This window comes from Halichoerus grypus, chromosome 1 (genome assembly GCF_964656455.1).
Source record: "Halichoerus grypus chromosome 1, mHalGry1.hap1.1, whole genome shotgun sequence".
Lineage (NCBI taxonomy): Eukaryota > Metazoa > Chordata > Mammalia > Carnivora > Phocidae > Halichoerus > Halichoerus grypus.
In genome coordinates this window covers 133,835,968-133,853,844 of record NC_135712.1, presented here as the reverse complement: position 1 = coordinate 133,853,844, position 17,877 = coordinate 133,835,968, and the positions used below count along the sequence as shown (strand labels likewise).

Here is a 17,877-nt window from a genome sequence, read left to right as displayed (position 1 = left end):
TGTCTCACCTGAGCACTGAAAAGAATTGTTATAATTTGGATACCAGGTTGGGGACCTCTGAGAACAAATACAAACACTACTACCTGTTAGAGCACCAGAGAGACTAAAATACAACAGACAGCTACCACAGGTAAAGAAGAGATTACAGGATCTCTAAAAGAAATGGGTAAACTGCTATAACTGCAAATTACACACACAGGTCAAGAGCAGATACATTCCCAGAAAAGGTTTGAAAGGTCCTGAGAATCTCTAGCTGACCTGATTGGTGAAGGTCTTCCCCTGCACCTAATTCAGACCCTAAAGGTTAAAAGAACTGGTTATTTATTCAAGTGTCCCAATATCAACTGAAGATTACAAGGCCTACAGAGAAATAAAAGCATGGTCCACTCAAAGGAACAAGCTAAATCTCTAGTAATCAACATTAAAAAAAAAAAAAAGAATATATGAATTACCTGACAAAAATGCAAAAGAACCATTTTAAAGCTACTCAGTGAACTAAAAGGGAACACAGACAACTACACAAAGCCAGGAAAACTATGCATGAACAAAATGTGAGTATCAAAAAAAGAGACAGAAACTATTGGGGCATCTGGGTGGCTCGGTTGGTTAAGAGTGTGACTCTTGGTTTTGGCTCAGGTCATGACCTCAGGGTTGTGAGATTGAGCCCTGCACCAGGCCCTGCATGCAGTGGGGAGTCTGCTTGATATTCTCTCTCACCCTCTCCCTCTGCCCCTCCCCCGCATGCTCTCTCTAATAAATTAAATCTTTTTTAAAAAGTGACAGAAACTATAAAAAAGAACTAAACAAATTCTGGAGCTGAAGAATATAATAGTAGAATTGAAATGATCACTAAAGGGGTTTGACAGCAGACTTGATAAGCAGATGGAAGAATCAGCTAATTTGAAGACAGGGTATTAAAATTATTTAGCTAGAGGATGAAAAGAAAAAGAATAAAGAAAAATTAGAAGAGCCTAAGGGACTTATGGTCCATAACAAACAGATCATTATACTTATTATGGGACTCCCAGAAAGGAAGAGAGATATAAAGGGCCAGAGAACCCATTTAAAGAAATGATGGCTGAAAATTTCCCAAAGAGGAAGAAAACAGAGAAACAAGCTCAAGAAGCTCAATAAACTTCATAGAGACCCACCCTGAGACACATTATAATCAAATTGTCGAAAGTCACAAAGACAAAATCTAGAAAGCAGCAAGAGAAAAGTGATTTCTCATGTACAAGCAAACCCCCATACAACTATCACTGGATTCTCAGCAGAAAACTTGCATGTCAGGAGGGAACAGAAAGATATATTCCAACTGCCAAAAGAAGAAAACAAAACAAACAAACAAACAAAAAGCCTTCTAACCAGGAATACTATGTCAGGGAAAACTGTCCTTCAAAAATGCAAGAAAAATTAAGACTTTCCCAGATAAACAAAAACTGAGGGAGTTCATTGCCACTACACTTGTTCTATAAAATAAAAAACAGTAACAACACAAAAAGCTAAGAAAGTCCTTCAGATTTAAAGAAAGGATACTAGATAGTAACATGAAAACATACAAAATATATTCTCTGATCAAGTTAAATATATAGACAAATATAGAATCTTACAGCATTGTAATGTTGGTGTGTAAATCACTTGTAAGTCTAGTACAGAATTTCCAAGATAAAAACAAAAAAACTACAAAATAATGTTAATTGATACACAATATAAGAAATATAATCTCTGACATCAATAACATAAAGTGGGGGTAAAGATACAAAGAAGAGTTTGTATATGCAATTTTAGTTGTTAGCAGCTTAAAGTAACTTGCTATAACTTTAAGATATTTTACATAAGCTCCATGGAAACTACAAAGAAAATCCCTATCAAAGATATACAAATGAGAATGAGAAATAAATCAAAGCATGCCACTACAAAAAAAAAAAAAAAGGAAAAAAAAAACCAAAAAAGTCAGCAAAACACAAAGAAAACTAGTAAGAGAAAAAAAGACAAAATGGCTACAAGATATAGAGAGAATTGTTATAACAAAATGACAATAGAAAGTCCTTCTCTATCAGTAATTAATTCAAATTTAAGTGGATTAAGCTCCCGAATGAAAAGACATAAATTGGCTGAATGGATAAAATAACAAGCCCCATCTATATGCTGTCTACAAGAGACTCTGTTTATATCTAGGGCGCACACAGTCTGAAAATTAAAGAGTGAAAAAAGGTATTCCATGTAAATGGTAACCAGAAGAGAGCAAGTTTGGCCATATTTATATCAGACAAAATGGACTTAGGTAAATAACTTGTCACAAGAGACAAATAAGGAAATTATATAATGATAAAAGAGCCAATTCACCGGAAAGATATAACAATTTTAAGTACATATTCAATTCACTTAACAACATTAGAACTCCCAAATATATGAAGTAAACACTGACAGAGTTGAAGGGAGAAATAGAGAGCAACACAATAATAGGAGAATTCAATACCCCCCTTTCAATACTGGATAAAACAAACAAACACGAGATGAATTTAAAAAACAAAAACAGAGGAAGTAAATATTAGTATAGACAAATTACACCTAATAGACATATACAGAACACTCCATGTAATAAGAACATAATATAGATTCTCAAGTGTACATGGAATATTCCCTAGGATAGACCACATGTTAGGCTACAAAAAAAAAGTCTTAACAAATTTAAGATGATTGAAATAATTAAATTATCTTCAACGAAAAGGTATGAAACTAGAAATTAATAGGAGAAGGAAAACTGCAAAACAAATACATGGAGATTAAACAATCAATAGGACAAAAAAGAAATCACAAAGAAAGTTAGAAAGTATCTTGAGACAAATGAAAAAACAAGAAGATAATATATCAAAACATATGGGATTCAGTGTAAGCAGTATTAAGAGGAAAGTTTATAATGATAAATGTCTATATTAGAAAAGAGGAAAGATCTCAATTTAACTTTATGCCTCAAGGACCCAGAAAAAGAACAAATTAAACCCAAAGTTAGCAAATGCAAGGAAATGAAGATTAGAGCAGAAATAAACAAAATAAAGGATAGAAAAATAGTAAAAAAAAAAAAAAAAAAAAGAAACTAATAGTTTTTTAATATCAAAAATTGGCAAACTATTAGCTAGATTAAGAACAAAAGAGAAGAAACTTAACTAAAATCAGAAATGAAAAAGGAGACATTACAACTGATGCTGCAGAAATAAAAAGGGTTATGAGACTACTTATAAACAATTATATCTAAACAAACTGGATAACCTAGGAGAAATAAATTCCTAGAAACATCAACCAATCAAGACTAAATCATGCAGATATTTATCTAAACAGACTTATAATTAGTAAGGAGGAATCAGTAATCAAAAGCCTCCCAACAAAGAGAAGTTCAGGACCAGATGGCTTCACTGGAGAATTCTACCAAACATTTGATGAATTAACACCAACTATCCTCAAACTCTTTCAAAAAATTAAAGAGGTGGAAACACTTCCAAACTCATTTTATAAGACCAGCATTACCTTGATATTAAAGCCAAACAAAGGTACATAAGGAAAAAACTACAATTACCTCTGACTGATACTGATGCAAAAATTCTCAACTAAATACTAGCTAACCAAAATTAACAGCATATTAAAAGGATTGCATGCTAAGACCAAGTGAGATTTACTCCTGGAATGCAGGAATAGATCAACATACAAAAATCAATATAATACATCACATTAACACAATGAAGGACAAAATTGCATCATTTCAATTGATGGAGGAAAAAAACTTGACAAAACTGAACATCTTTTCACGATAAAAAAAACTCAACTAATTAGGAATCGGAGGAAATAACTTCAACATAATAAAATCCATATATGAAAACCTGACAGCTGATGTCATACTCAATGATGAAAGACTAAAAGCATTTCCTTTGAGATCAGGAATAGGGCAAGAATGCCATTCTCACCACTTCTATTTTATATAGTACTAGAAACTACCAGTCACAACAATTAGGAGAGCAAAATAAAATATACTCAAATTGAAAAGGAGGGATGGGGTGGCTGGGTGATAGACATTGAGGAGGGTATGTGCTATGGTGAGCGCTGTGAATTCTGCAAGACTGTTGAATCACAGATCTGTACCTCTGAAACAAATAATACATTATATGTTAAAAAAAAAAAAAAGAAGAAGAAGATAGCAGGAGGGGTAGAATGAAGGGGGGGGAATCGGAGGGGGAGAAGAACCATGAGAGACGATGGACTCTGAAAAACAAACTGAGGGTTCTAGAGAGAAGGGGGGTGGGAGGATGGGCTAGCCTGGTGATGGGTATTAAAGAGGGCACGTTCTGCAAGGAGCACTGGGTGTTATACGCAAACAATGAATCATGGAACACTACATCAAAAACTAATGATGTAATGTATGGTGATTAACATAACATAATAATAAGTTAAAAAAAATTGAAAAGGAAAAATCAAGATGATTTATGTTCACAGATGACATAATCTTTAGAAAATGTTGAAGATTATAGACTCACACACACCCATTAGGACTAAAATTCCAATTCAGTGAAGTTGCAAGATACAAAAACAACACTCAAAAATCAGTGTGTTTCTATACACTAACAATAATCTGAAAAAGAAATTTTAAAAAATGCTTTTACCACGGGATCAAAAAGAATAAAATACTTAGGAATAAACTTAACCAAAATAGTGAAAGACTTATATACTGAGAAGTACAAAGCATTGCTGAAAGAAATTAAAAAAGGCAAATAAATGGAAAGTCATTTCATGTTCATGGATTGGAAGACTTGATAATATTAAAATGTCCATACTATTCAAAGCAATCTATTGATTCAATGCAGTCCCTATCAAAATTTCAACGACTTATTTTTGCAAAAATAGAAAAAAAAAACAAAACAGGTTTTTTTAAATTCATAGGATCCAAATAGTGGCAGTATCGTAGCCAATGAGGTTTATCCGAGGCACGATTATTGCTAATTGAAAACTTTTCCAAATATCCAAATAAATCTTGAAAAGGAACAATAAATTTGGAGGTCTCACACTTTCTAAGTATGTTTCAAAACATATTACAAAGCTATGTAATCAAAACAATGTGGTATTGGCATAAAGACAGACATACAAACCAACATAATATAATAGAAAGCCCATAAATAATAAACCCTTGTGCATATGGTCAGGTGATTTTTTTTGTTTATTTAAAGATTTTATTTATTTGACAGAGAGAGGCAGGGAGAGAGGGAATACAAGCAGGGGGAACAGCAGAGGGAGAAGCAGGCCTACCGCGGAGCAGGGAGCCTGATGCGGGGCTCCATCCCAGGACCCTGGGATCATGACCTGAGCTGAAGGCAGACGCTTAACGACTGAGCCACCCAGGCACCACCAGGTCAGGTGATTTTTGACAAGGGTGCCAAGACCACATAATGTGAGAAAGATAGCTTCATCAACAAATGGTATTAGGAAAATTGAATATTCACATGTGAGATAGAAAGAAGAAAGAAAGAAAGAGTAGAAAAAGAGGGAGAGAAAGAGAGAAAAAATAGAGAGAATGAGAGGGAGGGAGGGAGGAAAAGGGAAGGGAAGGAAAGAGAAGAAAAGGAAAAAAAGGAGCGGAGAGAAAATTGGACCTTTACCTTATACCACATTCAAAAAATTAACTCAAAATGGATTAAAGACCTAAATATAAGACCTAAAATTGTAAAACTCCTAGAAGACAACATAGAGGAAAGGCTTCAAGACACTGATCTTGGAAATTATTTCAATGATTTTGCTTTATAGGCTACAAAAGTAAAATCAACAATGAGACCATATGAAACTTAAAAACTTCTATATATCAAAGGAAGCAACAGAGTGGAAACACAACCTAAAGAATGGGAAATAATATTTGTAAATCATCTATCTGTTAAGAGGCTAATATCCAAAACATATATAGAAGTCCTGCAACTCAGTAATAACAACAAAAAAGTCAAATTTAAAAGACTTGAATAGACATTACTCCAAATAAAATATACAAATGAACAACAAATGAAAAGATGCTTAGCATCAGTAAACATTAGAGAAATCATAAATCAAAACCACAATGGATAGCCACTACCAATAAACACACACACACACACACACAAACACCCCCCCCACCACCACCACCAAGTGTGGCAAGGAGGCAAGATTTGGGAGAAGTTGAAACCCCTGTACACTGTTGGTTAGAATGTGAAATGATTCAACTACTATGCAAAACAGTATGGGAGGTCGCTCAAAAAATAAAACACAGAATTACCATATATACTCCTGCTTCTGAGTATATATCCAAAATAATTGAAAGCAGAATATTGAAGAAATATTTGCAAACCCATGTTTATTGCAGCTTTATTTATAATAGCCAAGAGGTGGTAGCAACCTAAATGGCCAGAGGGATGGATAAGCATAAGCAGTATGAACATATAGTGGAATATTATTCAACCTCAAAAAAGAAAGAAATCACGTCACATGCCTCAGCACGGATAAACCTTGAGGAAATTATGCTAATGTCTGAAGTCAGTCAGTAACAGAAAGATACTAAGTGATTACACTTACATGAGGTACCTAAAATAGTCAAACTCACAGAAACAAAAAGTAGAATGGTGGTTGGCAGGGCCTGGAAGGAGGGAGGTATAGGTTTTTTTCCCCAGTGGGTATAGAGTTTCAGTTTTGCAAGGAGTTCTAGAGAACTTGCACAGTAGTGTGAATGTAGATAACACTATTCAACTGAACACTAACAATGGTTAAGATGGTAAATTTTGTGGTTTTCTACCACAATTAAAAATGATAAATAAATAAAAATTACCTGCTTTCAGATAGAGTAGTCTCATTCCTCCCAGGTCCTCCCTCTTAAACTAAAATTGCTAGACATAACACAACAAGCATAAGAAGGCTCTGAAAGTTGGAAAGAAATAGGTAGACATATTAGGATTGGCAGGCCTTGAGGAACAACATGATATTGAGCTCTGAGGTTTCCTTGCCACACAGTATCTTGAACAGGGTATTGCAGAAGCCTCCATCTCAAAACTGCTAACCGGCACAAGTGAAAAAAGCTCCAAGGAAAGCTTATTCCTTTTTACAAATACTACTACTGTAGCCAACACAAATGGAAAAATCTTACCACTACCCTGCCCCTGAAGTTTCAGCAGACTAAGATTTTATTCCCATTTCTCACTCTTGTATACCACGGAAGCAGTTGGCATACTCGGATTCTCCCAGCTGGTGGTGCCAGGTAGCAGTGGATCTTCATCCCCTTCCAGGTAAAACCAGGAGATGCAGATTGCCCTGCCTGGATAGTGGTGACAGGGATCTGATCTTTCATTCCCTGCTTAGCTAAAACAGGGAGTATTCCAATTCCCCAACCAGGATAGTGTCAGTGGGCTCATGCCTTTACCTTCATCCGGCAGACTTAACAAGGTATGGTGAGACAGTGCTAATCACAACTAGGTTTCACCGTACATCTAGCATCTGTGGGGGCTCAGTGGCAAGCTACTCCATCTAGACTCAACATGGTTATGAAATTCAGGAGTAGTGATCATTCCACTTTCTGACTACCCCTTCTGTCAGCAAGGCCCAGTGAGTTGCAGAACTTCCACACTCACTCAGCAGCAAGGAGACTTAAGGAGGCAATAGGAGGACAGGCTTGTCTGTACTCCTATTCCCTTCTGCTGGTATCTATGGGGCCTGTGAGGAACTGAGATACAATTCCATCCAGTATCATTGAGGCAGAATAAGATTAAATGTGGTGCCCCACTTTTGCTGGGAAGGTATCAGTGGAGGCCATGAAAAAGATGAAGTTACATTCCACCCTTCTTCAATGAGTCAGTATAAGTAAATGTTCCACTTTTGCTGGAGTGGTACCAGTAGGACCGACTGGAAAACTAAACTTACATACCCACCCAGCTCTTGCACATATCAGGAGGTGGGCTGCTGCCTTAAAAAAAAGTTAAATGGGCTCCAAAGTCTCATAATATAATATCCAAAATGTCTAGGATACATAAAAAATCAGTCGTCATACCAAGAACCAGGAAAATCCTTATATTAATGAGAAAAGACAATCAATAGATGTCAACATTAATGTGAATCAAATGTTGGAATTATCTGACAATGATTTTAAAGTAGTCGTTTAAATTATTTCAACAATCAATTGTAAATTCTCTTGAAACAAATAAAAAAATTAAAAATTAAAAAAAAAAAAAAAACAATTTAAAAAAAGAACCAAATGGTTTCAGAAGGTCCAAGGTGGTGATATAGAAAGACCTTGCATTCACCTCCTCCATGGATACACAAATCTAAAACTATTTATAAAGGAATTCCACCTGAAGAAGAACTGAGGGCTGATTAAGCAGCTTATACACAACAACAAAGAACACAAAGAAAGGCAAGAGAGAACTTGGTAAAGAAGGGAGCTCTCCCATGCTGCAAACTGCAGTAGGGAGGAATAACACTGAGAGTTTGTGAGCAGATTTGTCTGCCTTGGGCACAGAAAAAAAAGTGTAGTTTAAAAGTGCAACTAGAATATAAAGGAATTGGCCCTAGAATCCTGACAAATGCTGGCACCTGCTTCCCAGGTGCTGGCCAGCACCACTGTGGACATTTTCCCTTCACCTTGATAGCTTAGATAGGAGCAGGGTCTGGGTGCCTTAGCTGGCCTGCCACCCTAGTGAACACCAGGCCCCTAGCCCATACCAGCCATGGATGCCCTAGAATGCATGCATGTGCTTACACGCATGCATACACACATACATGCGCACACACACAACCCTGCAGTTTAAAAGAGTAACTAGAATATAAAGAAACTAGCCTTAGAGCCCTGTAAAATGGCAGGGGAACTTCTGAAATACTGTACAGTTTAGAGGGACTGGCAAACACCATGATTTATGCCGCCCCTCCACTTGAAAGCATAGATGGGAACAAGGTGTCCTTACCTGGACTGCTGCTTCAGTGAGGCCCAAGCCCCTACTCCATACACCAACCTCAGCTGTGCCACAAAGGCTGCCCCAGGACAGCACATACCAGGACATCCCTGGTCAGCACTCATTAGAGCTCCAACCATCTTGACAAGGTAACAAAGGTGCAAAGCACACCAGACCTGTCCAGGTCCACACCACTTTAGCTTTAGCTAACTTGCCAGGGTACCCCTGGGGCACAGCATCCCAGGAATTACTGGCCCACACCCACTTAGGCTCCAGATAACTTGCTAGGGTACCACCTTCATAGAGTGCCCTGAGACCACTGGTCCATGCCCACATCCCCTCCAGCCACATTGCCAGGGCACCCCCAAGCAAAGCTCCTTGAGTATCCCTGACCTGCAATGCCTTGGCTCCAGCTACCCTACCAGGCTATCCCCTATGCAGAAGACACCCTGCCCAAGGATATCCCAATTTGCACCCACTTCAGCTTCAGCTATCCTGCCAGGATACCCTCTATGCGGAGAACACCAGAGCCCCCATTCACATTAGCTTCAGCTATCCTGTCAGGAAGCCCCCTCCACGAAGAGCCCTGGGACTGCCTCCATCCCACCACAGCAGCCCCAGCATACAGTGCTCCAGGGCCCCCAGCCCATGACAGCCACAATTACAGCCATTTAGACTGTCAACAGTCACACATAGTCTACACAGGGGATGATCATACAGAAGACCATTCCTTCAAAATGAGAAGTAGCCATTCTAATTCATAGAAACAAACACAGAAAGTCAACCAAAATGAGGAGACAGAGGAATATGCTTCAAATGAAAGGACAAGATAAAATCTCAAAAAGAACTAAATGAAATGGAGGAGATAAACAATCTACTGATAAAGTATTTAGAGTGATGGTCATAAAGATTCACACCAGACTAGGGTGAAGAATGGATGACTCAATGAGAACTTCAACAAAGAGACAGAAAATATAAAAAAGAACCACTCTTGGTTGAAGAATAACTAAAATTAAGAATACAGTAGAGGGACTCAATAATAGAATAGAGCATGCAAAAGAAGGAATCGGTGATCTAGAAGACAGGGTAATGAAAAGCATCCAAGATGAACAGCAAAAAGAAAATTAAAAAGCAGATCTCTTGGACAACATTAAATGAGCAAATATTCACAGTATAGGTGTCCCAGAAGGAGAAGAGAGAGAAAGGGTTAAAAAAAAAAAAAAAAAACTCCCAGAAAACAAAAGTCCAGGACAGATGGATTCAGAGGTAAATTCTACCAAACATTTAAAGAAGAGTTATACAGGGGTGCCTGGATGGCTGTCAGTTAAGCAATTGCCTTTGGCTCAGGTCATGATCTTAGGGCCCTGGGATTGAGCCCCATGTCAGGCTCCCTGCTCAGCAGGGAGTCTGCTTCTCCCTCTCCCTCTGCCCCTCCACCCCTCTCATGCTCTCTCTCTCAAATAAACAAAATCTCTGCACAAAAAATAAAGAAGAGTTATACCTACTTCCCTTAGACTATTCCAAAAAATAGAAGAGGAAAGAAAGTTTCCAAATACATTCTATAAAGCCAACACTATCCTGGTTCCAAAACCAAAGAAACTGCAAAAAAAGAAAACTACGAACTAGTATGCTTGATGAACATACATGTAAATATCCTCAACAAAATATTAGCAAACCACATTCAACAACACATTAAAAGGATGGAGTGGGATTTATTCTGGGATGCAAGGTTTGTTCAATATCAGCAAATCAATCACGTGATACCCCACTTTAATGAAATGCAGGGTAAAAATTATATAATCATCACAATAGATTCAGGAAGAATATTTGACAAGATTCAATATTGCTCATGATAAAAACTCTCAACAAAGTAGGCTTAGAGGGAAAATACCTCAACATAATAGAGGCCACATATTATGAACCTGCAGCTAACATCATACTCAGTGACGAAAAATAGAGAGCTTTTCCTCTAAGATCAGGAACAAGACAAGGGTGTCCATTCTCAACACTTTAAAAAAAATTTATTTGAATTTAATTTAGTGTACATATTCTGTATTATTAGTTTCAGGGGTAGAACTCAGTGATCTATCAGTTGCATACAGCACCCAGTGCTCATTACATTAAGTGCCATCCTTAATGTCCATCACCCAGTTACTCCACTGAATTTAATTTAGTGTACATATTCTGTATTATTAGTTTCAGGGGTAGAATTCAGTGATCTATCAGTTGCATACAACACCCAGTGCTCATTATATCAAGTGCCATCCTTAATACCCGTCACCCAGTTACACCAACCTCCCCTCCAGCATCCCTCAGTTTGTTCTCTACAGTTAAAAGTATTTTATAGTTTGCCTCCCTCTCTTATTTCATCTTATTTTATTTTTCCTTCCCTTCCCCTATGTTCATCTGTTTTGTTTCTTAAATTACTCATGGTATTTGACTGACTTTTTTCACTTACATAATATCCTCTAGTTCCATCCACATCATTGCAAATGGCAAGATTTCATTCTTTTTGATTTGGCTGAGTAATAGTCCATTGTTTGTATATGTATGTATGTGTACACACACACACACACACACACACACACACACCTTTATCCATTTATCTGTTCATGGACATCTGGGCTTTTTCCATATTCGGCTATAATGGACATTGCTGCTGTAAACATTGGGGTGCATGTGCTCCTCTGAATCACTATGTTTGTATCCTTTGGATAAATACCTAGTAGTACAATTGCTGGGTCACAGGGTAGTTCTATTTTTAACTTTTTGAGGAACCTCCATACTGTTTTCCCAAGTGGCTGCACCAGCTTGCATTCCCACCAACAGTGGAGGAGGGTTCCCCTTTCTCTGCATCTTTGCCAACACCTGTGGGTTTCCTGAGTTGTTAATTTTAGCCATCCTGACTGGTGTGAGGTGACATCTCATTGTGGTTTTGATTTGTATTTCCCTGATGATGAGTGATGTGGAACATTTTTTCATGTGTCTGTTGGCCATTTGGATGTCTTCTTTGGAGAAACATCTGTTCATGTCTTCTGCCCATTTCTTGACTGGATTTTTGTTTTTTGGGTGTTGAGTTTGATATGTTCTTTATAGATTTTGGATACTAGCCCTTTATCTGATAAGTCACTTGTAAATATATTCTCCTATTCCAGAGGTTGTCTTTTAGTTTTGTTGACTGTTTCCTTTGCTGTGCAAAAGCTTTTTATCTTGATGAAGTCCCAATAGTTCATCTTTGCTTTTGTTTCTCTTGCCATTGGAGATGTGCCTAGCAAAAAGTTGCTGCAGCCAAGGTCAAAGACATTGCTGCCTGTGTTTTCCTCTAGGATTTTGATGGTTTCATATCTCACATTTAGGTTTATCATCCATTTTGAGTTTATTTTTGTGTACAGTGTAAGAAAGTGGTCCATTTTCATTCTTCTACATGTGGCTGTCCAACACCACTTGTTGAAGAGAATATCTTTTCCTCATTGGATATTCTTTACTTCTTTGTCAAAGATTAGTTGACCATAGAGTTGAGGATCCATTAGTGGGTTCTCTATTCTGCTCCATTGATCTATGTGTCTGTTTTTGAGCCAGTACTATACGGTCTTGATGACTACATATTTGTAATACAGCTTGAAGTGTGGAATTGTGATGCCTCCAGCTTTGGTTTTCTTTTCCAACATCCCTTTGGCTATTCGGGGTCATTTCTGGTTCCAGGCAAATTTTAGGATTTTTTTTTCTTTTTTTGAGCTCTGTGAAAAATGCTGATGTTATTTTGATAGGGATTGCATTGAATGTGTAGATTGTTTTGGGTAGCATAGGCAGTTTAACAATATTCGTTCTTCCAATCCCTGAGCATGGAATGTTTTCCTATTTCTTTGTGTCTTCCTCAATTTCTTTCATAAGAGTTCTATAGTTTTCAGAGTACAGATCCTTTACCTCTTCGTTTATGTTTATTCCTAGGTATCTTATGGGTTTTGGTGCAATTGTAAATGGGATTGATTCCTTCTCTTTCTGCTGATTCAGTGTTAATGTATAGAAATGCAGCTGACCAAGTGGGATTTATTCCTAGGCTGCAGGGGTGTTTCAACAGCTGCAAATCAATCAGTGCGATACACCACACTAATAAAAGGATAAGAACCATATGATCCTCTCAATAGATGCAGAAAAAGCATTTGACAAAATACAGCATCCTTTCTTGATAAAAACTCTCTGCCATGTAGGGATAGAGGGAACAAAGCTCAATATCATGAAAGCCATATGTGAAAGACCCATAGAGAATATCATCCTCACTGGGGAAAAATTGAGAGCTTTTCCTCTAAGGCCAGGAATACGGCCAGGATGTCCACCATCACCACTGTTGTTCAATATAGTACTGGAAGTCCTAGCCTCAGCAATCAGACAACAACAAAAAAAATAAATGGTATCCACATCGTCAAAGAAGAGGTCAAAATTGCACTCTTCACAGATGACACTATATGTAGAAAACCCAAAAGACTGCACCAAAAAATTGCTGTAACTGATACAGGAATTCAGCAAAGTTGCAGGATATAAAATCAACACACAGAAGTCACTCTCAACACTTTTTTTTTTTTTTTTAAGATTTTATTTATTTATTTGACAGAGAGAAAGACAGCGAGAGAGGGAACACAAGCAGGGAGAGTGGGAGAGGGAGAAGCAGGCTTCCTGTGGAGCAAGGAGCCCGATGCAGGGCTCGATCCCAGGACCCTGGGATCATGACCTGAGCCAAAGGCAGACGCTTAACGACTGAACCACCCAGGCGCCCCACTCTCAACACTTTTAATCAAGAGTACGAAAGTCCTAGCCACAGAAAACAGACCAAAAAAAAAAAAAGAGAGAGAGAGAAAGAAAATGAAGTGCATCCAAATTGGTAAGGAAAAAGTAAAACTGTCACTATCTGAAAATGGCATGATCCTATATATATAGAATAACCTAATGAGTCCACCAAAAGGCTATTAGAATAAGTGAATTCAAGTGAATTGCAGAATACAAAATTAATACACAGAAATTTGCTGCATTTCCATAAACTAATAAAGTAGCAGAGAGAAATATTAAGAAAACAATTCCATTTACTATTGCACAAAAAGAATAAAATACCTAGGAATATACTTAACCAAGAAGGTAAAAGACCTATATTCTAAAAACTATAAAACAATGAGGAAAGAAATTGAAGATAACACAAACATGGAAATTTATACCTTTGCTCATGAACTGCAAGAATTGATGTTGTTAAAGTGTCCACACTACACAAAGCAATCTACAGATTCAGTGCAATCCCTATTAAAATACCAAGACCATTTTTCACAGAACTAGAACAAGTAATCCTAACATCTGTACGAAACTACAGAAAGACTCTGAATAGCCAAAGCAATCTTGAGAAAGGAGAACAAACTTCGAAGTATCACAGTCCCAGTTTTCAAGAGACTACAAAGCCATAATAACCACAGGTCTGTGGTACTGGCACAAAAATAGACACATAAATCAATGGAACAAAATAGAGAGCCCAGATAAACTCGTACTTATATGGTCGGTTAATCTATAAGAAAGGAGGCAAAAAAATATACAATGGGAAAAAGACAGTGTTTTCAATAAATGGTGCTGGGAAACCTGGACAGCTACATGCAAAAGAATAAAACTAGACCATTTTCTTACATTATACACAAAAAATAAATTCAAAATGGATAAAAGACCTAATGTGAGACCTGAAACCACAAAACTCCTAGAAGAAAACGTAAGCAGTAATCTCTTTGACATTGGCCTTAGCAATATTTTCTAGATAGGTCTGTTCAGGCAAGGGAAACAGAAGCAAAAGCTACTGGGACTACATCAAAATAAGTGCTTTATCACAATGAAGGAAACATTCACAAAATGAAAAGCTAGCCTACTGAGTAGTAGAAAATATTTGCAAATGATATATCCAACAAGAGTTTAATATCCAAAATATACACAGAACTTATAGAACTCAATACCAAAAAAAATCTAATTAAAAAATGGACAGAGGACCTGAATAAACATTTTTCCAAAGAAAACATACAGATGGCCAAAAGACACATGAAAAAGTTGCTCAGATTCACTAATCATGAGAGAAATGTTAATCAATGCCACAATAAGATGTCACCTTACAATTGTCAGATGGCTAGAATCAAAAGACAAGGAAATAACAAGTTTTGTCAGGTTATAGAAAATTCCTGGTGCACTGTTGGTGGGAATGTAAATTGGTATAGCTACTACAGAAAACAGTATGGAGGTTCCTCAAAAAATTAAAAATAGAAACACCATATGATCCAGTAATTCCCTTACTGGGCATTTATACAAAGAAAACAAAAACATCAATTTGAAAAGATATAAGCACCCCTATGTTTACTGCAGCATTACTGACAATAGCTAAGACATGGAAACAACCCAAGTGTTCACTGATAGATGAAGAGATAAAAAAGTGGTACACACACACACACACACACACACACGAGAGACACAGAGGAATATTACTCAAGCATATAAAAGAATGAGATCTTGTCATTTGTGACAACATAGATGGACACAGAGGGTATCATGCTAAGTGAAACAAGCCAGACACAGAGAGACAAATACCATATGATTTCACTTACATGTCGAATCTAAAAACCAAAGTGGTTACTGACCCAGAGAACAAACTGGTGGTTGGCAGAGAGGAGGGAGTTGGGGGAATGGGCAAAATGATTGAAGGGGAGTAGGAGATACAGGCTTCCAGTTATGAAATGAGTCACAGGGATAAAAGGTACAGCATAGGGAATATAGTCAATGTAATAGCATTGTGAGAGATGCTAGCTACATTTGTGGTGAGCATAGCATAATGGATCTAGTTGTTGAATCACTATGTTTTACACCTGAAATTCATGTAACATTGTGTATCAATTATATTTCCATAACAAAAAAGAACCAAATGTATATTATGCACCTAAAACATGTAATCACCAAAATAAAAATCCATTAGATGAAAATGATAAAGGATAGAATCAGGAAAATGAGAACAGATCACAGAACTTAACCCAGTATGAACAAAGGAAGCTAAGGAATAAATGAATAGAATCTCAGAAATCTATGAGACAAAACAAAATCATTAATTTTCCTTATCATTAAATGTCCCAGAAGGAGAGATGGTGTATATGTTTTCAAAGAAATAATGGCTGTAAAGTTCCTAAATTTGGCATTAGACATAAACCTACAGGTTCAAGATGCTATGTGAACCCCAAATAGGATAAACCAAAGAATACCATCCAGTATACATCTTAAACTTATAAAAATCAGTGACAAGCAAAAAATGTTGAAAGCAGCTAAAGAAAAACAATACATTACTTGTGGAAGAGTATCAATTCTCATCTGAAACCATGGAAGCCAGAAAGAAGTGTCATACCATGTTTCAAATACTGAAAGAAAAGAACTGTTAATTATAAAATCTATATTTGGTGAAAATATACCTCAAAAACAAAGGGTTTTAAAAATATCTTTGGAGGGGGTGGCGCCTGGGTGGCTCAGTCGGTTAAGAGTCTGCCTTCAGTTCAGGTCATGATCCCAGGTCCTGGGATCAAGTCCCGCATCAGGCTTCCTGCTCAGCAGAGAGCCTGCTTCTCCTTCTCCCTCTGCCTGCAGCTCCCCCTGCTTGTGCGCTCGCTCTCTCTCTCTGTCTCTGTCAAATAAGTAAATAAAAATCTTAAAAAAAATAAAAATATCTTTGGATAAGGTCAAACTAGGCAAATTTATTAACTAGCAAACTTACCCTAAAGAATAGCTTAAGGGGGTTCTTAAACAGAAAGGAAATAAAAAAAGGCTTGGACCTTCATTAAAAAAAAACCATCAGAATGGGTAAATATAGGTATAAAAATAATAGACTATCCTACTTATGAGTTTCTTAAATCACGTTTGATAGTTGAAGCAAAATTATAAAGGGACATGAATGAAAATGTTTTTATATTTTACTCAAATTGGAAGTAACTATTATAAGTTACATATGTAATTGTAATATGCAGAGCAACCAATAAGAAAATTCTACAAAGTGATATATTTAAACAAATAGATAAGTTGAACAGAATAATCAAATAATAGGATCTGACATATATAGAACAATCCATCCATCAATAGCAGAGACAGCATGTGTGTGTATGTGTATGTATATATCGTGGCTATGGACTATTCATCAAGATAAACTATATTCTGAGTCATAAAGTAGTCCTCAACAAAATTTTTTATTTTCTTTTGTTAATTTATTTATTTGACAGAGAGATAGAGAGCACAAGTAGGCAGAGTGGCAGGCAGAGGGAGAGGGAGAAGAAGACTCTCCGCTGAGCAGGGAGCCCGCTGTGGGACTTGATCCCAGGACCTGAGCTGAAGGCAGACTCTTAACAGACTGAGCCACCCAGGCGCCCAGTCCCCAACAAATTTTAATTGAAATTATATGGAGTGTGTTCTCTGACCATAAGAGTATTAAACTAGAAATCTAGTTCTACATATGGACGTGGGCACAAGGCAAGTGGCATAATAGAAGCCCCCCACTTTGACAGAATGGGAGAGGGAATCTTCTGGGAATGTGACAGCTAGAGTTCCAGGCTTCCAAACGGGGGAGGGATGAAAAGGGAACCATCATTTATTCAAAGCCCTACTGGAACAGGCACAATCCTAGTGGACTTCCACACAGCATCTCATTTCCTCCTCACTAAGGTTAACTAAATCCTAATTTACCTCATTTCGTAGTTTCAGGAGACTTAAGTTCCCTGATTAATAGGAGAAGTTTTATTATTATTATTTGCAAAGGAAAGAAATGGAGGTAAGTAGTCGACAAATAACCCCAAAGTAGAAGAAACCCTTTTAAAGGGAAAAGTTCTCAAGTACTTTTAAAAATATGTCCTAACAGCTCCACTAACCCCAGCTTGAGAATGTAGACTTGAACAGGGAAGGT

The 17,877-nt window shown here is 37.1% G+C and overlaps 1 non-coding gene across 1 annotated transcript; it reads left to right on the top strand.

Annotated features, from left to right (window-relative positions):
* Window positions 1-4,930: 4,930 nt before the first annotated feature.
* On the top strand, window positions 4,931-5,076 carry LOC118542129 (U4 spliceosomal RNA). Its single transcript, XR_004920426.1, has one exon. It is a non-coding gene; the product is annotated as a U4 spliceosomal RNA (small nuclear RNA).
* Window positions 5,077-17,877: the final 12,801 nt, after the last annotated feature.